This window comes from Arachis hypogaea, chromosome 11 (assembly GCF_003086295.3).
Source record: "Arachis hypogaea cultivar Tifrunner chromosome 11, arahy.Tifrunner.gnm2.J5K5, whole genome shotgun sequence".
Taxonomy (NCBI): domain Eukaryota; kingdom Viridiplantae; phylum Streptophyta; class Magnoliopsida; order Fabales; family Fabaceae; genus Arachis; species Arachis hypogaea.
This window is the reverse complement of record NC_092046.1, coordinates 91,032,922-91,038,921: the sequence shown is the minus strand read 5'-3', so window position 1 is coordinate 91,038,921 and position 6,000 is coordinate 91,032,922. Positions and strand designations below refer to the sequence as shown.

Genomic DNA, 6,000 nt, shown 5'->3' with positions numbered 1-6,000 from the left:
TATCTTTCCCTTTTTCTCTCTCATAAATTCGAATTAGATTTGACTTTTTCAAAAATTTTTAAATCTAGTTGTTTTTATGAGTCAAATCAAATTTTCAATTTAAAATCTTATCTTGTTCAAAATCTTTTCAAAAATCAAATCTTTTTCATTTTTTTAGTTATTTTCGAAAATTATAAAAATATTTTTCAAAATCTTTTTCTTATTTTTATATCAAATTTTCGAAAATAACATTACCAATTAATGTTTTGATTCAAAATTTCAAGTTTGTTACTTACTTGTTAAAAAAGTTTCAAACTTTAAGTTCTAGAATAATATCTTGTGATTTCTTGTGAATCAAGTCATTAATTGTGATTTTTAAAAATAAAATCTTTTCAAAAACTAATTTCAATCATATCTTTTCAAAATATCTTCTTATCTTACCTTTAAAAAAAAAACTTGATTTCAAAATATCTTCTCTAACTTCCCAACTCCTTATCTTTTCAAAATTTGTTTCAACCAACTAACTAACTTTTTGTTTGTTTCTCATCTTTTTCAAAACTACCTAACTAACTCTCTCTCTCTAATTTTCGAAAATATCTCGCCCCTTTTTTCAAAATTTCCTTTTAATTAACTAATTATTTCAATTTTTTAAATCTTAATTTTCGAAATTACTAACCTTTTTCAAAAAACTATTTTCAAAAATCACTAACTCTTTTTCAAAAATTATTTTCGAAATTTTCCCTCTCTCATCTTATTCTATTTATTTATTCATCTACTAAATCTCTCCCTCACCCACCAAAAATCCGAACCCTCTCTCTCTCTCTTTCTGAGTTCAGATTTTCTCTTCTTCTTTTCTTCTACTAACAATAAGGAACCTCTTTACTGTGACATAGAGGATTTCTCTTCTTTTCTTTTCTCTTCTCTTTCTTATGAGCAGGGACAGAGAAAAAGGCATTCTGTTGAAGCTGATCCAGAACCTGAAAGGACTCTGAAGAGGAAACTAAGAGAAGCTAAATTACAACAATCCAGAGACAACTTGATTGAAAATTTCGAACAAGTAAAGGAGATGACAGCCGAACCCAACAACAATGCAAGGAGAATGCTTGGTGACTTTACTGCACCAAATTCCAATTTACATAGAAGAAGCATCTCCATTCCTACCATTGGAGCAAACAATTTTGAGCTGAAACCTCAATTAGTTTCTCTGATGCAGCAGAACTGCAAGTTTCATGGACTTCCATCCGAAGATCCTTTTCAGTTCTTAACTGAATTCTTGCAGATCTGTGATACTGTTAAGACTAATGGAGTAGATCCTGAAATCTACAGGCTCATGCTTTTTCCCATTTGCTGTAAGAGACAGAGCTATAATATGGTTGGACTCTCAACCTAAAGATAGCCTGAACTCTTGGGAAAGCTGGTCACGGCTTTCTTAGCCAAGTTCTTTCCTCCTCAAAAGCTGAGGCAAGCTTAGAGTGGATGTTCAAACCTTCAAACAAAAAGATGGTGAATCCCTCTATGAAGCTTGGGAAAGATACAAGCAGCTGACCAAAAAGTGTCCTTCTGACATGCTTTCAGAATGGACCATCCTGGATATATTCTATGATGGTTTATCTGAGCTATCAAAGATGTCATTGGATACCTCTGCAGTGGGATCTATTCACCTAAAGAAAACGCCTTGCAGAAGCTCAAGAACTCATTGACATGGTTGCTAATAACCAGTTCATGTACACTTCTGAGAGGAATCCTGTAAGTAATGCGACGCCTATGAAGAAGGGAGTCCTTGAAGTTGATACTCTGAAATGCCATATTGGCTCAGAACAAAATATTGACTCAGCAAGTCAATATGATTTCTCAGAGTCTGAATGGAATGGCAAGCTGCATCCAACAGTACTCAAGAGGCTCTTATGCAGAAGAAGCTTATGATCCTGAGAACCCTGCCATAGCAGAGGTGAATTACTTAGGTGAACCTTATGGAAACACCTATAACTTATAATGGAGAAATCATCCAAATTTCTCATGGAAGGATCAAAAGCCTTAACAAGGCTTTAATAATGGTGGGAAGAAATAGGTTTAGCAATAGCAAGCCTTTTCCATCATCCACTCAGCAACAGACAGAGAATTCTGAGCAGAATCCATCTAGCTTAGCAAACTTAGTCTCTTGATCTATCTAAGGCCACTGTGAGTTTCATGAATGACACAAGGTCTTCCATTAGAAATTTTGGAAGCACAAGTGGACCAGCTGAGTTAAAAAGGATCACTGAAATCCCTCCTAGTACTATCCCAAGCAATACAAAAGAGAATCCAAAAGGAGAGTGCAAGGCCATTGACATAAGCACCATGTCCGAACCTGTAAAGGAAGAGAGGACGTGAATCCCAAGGGGGGAAGACCTCCTGGGACGTTCCAGTGATCAATAAGGAGTTTCTCCTCTGAGGAACCAAAGGACTCTGAGGCTCATATAGAGACCATAGAGATTCTATTGAACCTCCTTATGCCATTCATGAGCTCTGATGAGTATTCCTCTTCTGAAGAGAATGAGGATGTTACTGAAGAGCAAGATGCCAAGTTCCTTGGTGCAATCATGAAGCTGAATGCCAAATTATTTGGTTATTGATACTTGGGAAGATGAACCTCCCTTGTTTCACCAATGAACTAAGTGATCAGAATCAACTGACACTGCCTCAGAAGAGACAGGATCCTGGAAAGTTTATAATACCTTGTACCATAGGCACCATGATCCTTTAATGCTCTGTGTGATCTTGGTTCAGGATAAACCTCATGCCTCTCTCTGTAATAGAGAAAACTGGGAATCTATGGGGTGCAAGCTGCTAAAATCTCATTTAGAGATGGCAGACAATTCAAGAAAACAGGCTTATGGACAAGTAGAGACGTGTTAGTAAAGGTTGAAGGCCTTTACATCCTTGCTGATTTCATAGTCCTAGACACTGGAAAGAAGAGGATGAATCCATCATCCTAGGAAGACCTTTCCTAGCCACAGCAAGAGTGTGATTGATGTGGACAGAGGATAATTGATCCTTCAATTAAATAAGGACAACCTTGTGTTTACAACTCAAAAATATCTCTCTGCATCCATGGAGAGGAAGCAGAAAAAGCTTCTCTCAAAGCAGAGTCAAACAAAGCCCCCACAGTCAAACTCTGAGTTTGGTGTTGGGAGGCCACAACCAAACTCTAAGTTTGGTGTTGAACTCCCATATCCAAACTTTAAGTTTGGTGCTGGAGAGTCTCAACAAAGCTCTGCACATCTGTGAGGCTCCATGAGAGCCCACTGTCAAGCTACTGACATTAAAGAAGCGCTTGTTGGGAGGCAACCCAATTTTTATTTATCTAACAATATTTTTCTTAGTTATAGTCTTTATAGTTCATGATCATGTGGAGTCACAAAATAAATATAGAAATTGAAAATGGAATAAAAACAGCAGAAGAAAAATCACACCCTGGAGGAAGCATTGCTGGCGTTCAACGCCAGAACAGAGCATGTTCTGGCGCTGAACGCCCAAAATGGGCAGTGTCTGGGCGCTGAACGCCCAAAATGGGCATCATTTGGGCGCTGAACGCCAGAAATGCACCCTGAGAGGAGCTGGCGCTGAACGCCCAGAACAAGCATGGTTCTGGCGTTCAACGCCAGAAATGGCCAGTAAATGGGCGTTGAACACCCAAAATGGGCACCAACCTGGCGCTGAACGCCCAGAGTTGTGTGCAAGGCATTTTACATGCATAATTTGGTGCAAGGTTGTAATTCCTGAACACCTCAGGATCTGGGACCCCACAGGATCATCTCAGGATCTGTGGACCCCACAGGATCCCCACCTACTCCACTCACTTCTTTCACCCTCTTTCACACAATCCATAAAACTCTTCCCAAAACCTTCACTAATCACCTCAATCCTCTTCCCATAACCTACTTCAAATTCAAATCATTTCCCACCCAAACCCACCTACATGGCCGAAACTTAACCCCCCTCCCTCCCCTATATAAAGCCTTCCATTCTTCCTCATTTTCACACAACACAACCCTCTCTTCTCTTCTTGGCCGAAACACAACCCTTCTCCCTCTCCTCCATTTTTTTCTTCTTCTTCATCTATTCTTTCTTCTCTTGCTCGAGGGCGAGCAAAATTCTAAGTTTGGTGTGGTAAAAGCATAAGATTTTTGTTTTTTCCATTACCATTGATGGCACCTAAGACCGGAGAATCCTCTAGAAAGGGAAAGGGAAGACAAAAGCTTCCACATCCAAGTCATGGGAGATGGAAAGATTCATCTCCAAAGCTCATCAAGACCACTTCTATGATGTTGTGGCCAAGAAGAAGGTGATCCCTGAGGTCCTTTCAACTCAAAAGAAATGAGTATCCGGAGATCCGACATGAAATTCAAAGAAGAGGTTGGGAAGTTCTAACAATCCATCCAACAAGTCGGCATCCTAATGGTTCAAGAGTTCTATGCAATGCATAGATCACCAAGAACCATGATCAAAGTAAGAACCGGATCCAAAGAACTATGTTACAATGGTTTGGGGGAAATACTTAGATTTTAGTCCGGAAAATGTGAGGTTGGCGTTCAACTTTCCAAACATGGAAGAGAACGCACGCCCCTACACAAGGAGAGTCAACTTTGATCAAAGGTTGGACCAAGTCCTTATGGACATATGTGTAGAAGGAGCTCAATGGAAGATTGACTCCAAAGGCAAGCCGGTTCAACTAAGAAGATTGGACCTCAAGCCTGTAGCTAGAGGATGGTTAGAGTTCATTCAATGCTCAATCATTCCCACTAGCAACCGGTCTGAAGTTACTATAGACCAGGCCATCATGATCCATAGCATCATGATTGGAGAAGAGGTGGAAGTTCATGAGATTATACCTCAGGAACTTTACAAGGTGGCTGACAAGTCCTCCACTATGGCAAGGTTAGCCTTTCCTCACCTCATTTGTCACCTATGCAATTCGGCTGGGATTGACATAGAGGGAGATATCCTCATTAAAGAGGACAAGCCCATCACTAAGAAAAAGATGGAGCAAGCAAGAGAGCCCATTCATGGAGCTCAAGAGGCGTATGAAGCTCATCACCATGAGATCTCGGAGATGCCTCAAATGCACTTTCCTCCACAAAACTATTGGGAGCAAATCAACACCTCCCTAGGAGAATTGAGTTCCAATATGGGACAACTAAGGGTGGAACATCAAGAACACTCCATCATCCTTCATGAAATAAGAGATGATCAAAAAGCAATGAGGGAGGAGCAACAAAAACAAGGAAGAGACATAGAAGAGCTCAAGGACATCATTGGTTCCTCAAGAAGGAAACGCCACCATCACTAAGGTGGATTCATTTCTTGTTCTTATTTCTTCTGTTTTTCATTTTCTATGTTATGTGCTTATCTATGTTTGTGTCTTCATTACATGATCATTAGTAGTTAGTAACTATGTCTTAAAGTTATGAATGTCCTATGAATCCATCACCTCGCTTAAATGAAAAATGTTTTAATTCAAAAGAACAAGAAGTACATGAGTTTCGAATTTATCCTTGAACTTAGTTTAATTATATTGATGTGGTGACAATGCTTCTTGTTTTCTGAATGTATGCTTGAACAGTGCATATGTCTTTTGAAGTTGTTGTTTAAGAATGTTAAATATGTTGGCTCTTGAAAGAATGATGACTAGGAGACATGTTATTTGATAATCTGAAAAATCATAAAAATGATTCTTGAAGCAAGAAAAAGCAGCAAAGAACAAAGCTTGCAGAAAAAAAATAGGCGAAAAAAAAAAAGCAAGCAGAAAAAGCCAAAAGCTCTTAAAACCAAGAGGCAAGAGCAAAAAGCCAATAACCCTTCAAACCAAAAGGCAAGGGCAAATAAAAAGGATCCCAAGGCTTTGAGCATCAGTGGATAGGAGGGCCTAAAGGAATAAAATCCTGGTCTAAGCGGCTAAACCGAGCTGTCCCTAACCATGTGCTTGTGGCGTGTAGGTGTCAAGTGAAAACTTGAGACTGAGCGGTTAAAGTCAAGGTCCAA

The 6,000-nt window shown here is 39.2% G+C and overlaps 1 non-coding gene across 1 annotated transcript; it reads right to left on the bottom strand.

Annotated features, from left to right (window-relative positions):
- Positions 1 to 1,442: 1,442 nt before the first annotated feature.
- LOC112724755 (small nucleolar RNA R71) lies at positions 1,443 to 1,550 on the bottom strand. The gene has a single exon (XR_003163903.1). It is a non-coding gene; the product is annotated as a small nucleolar RNA R71 (small nucleolar RNA).
- Between the last annotated feature and the right edge of the window lie 4,450 nt (positions 1,551 to 6,000).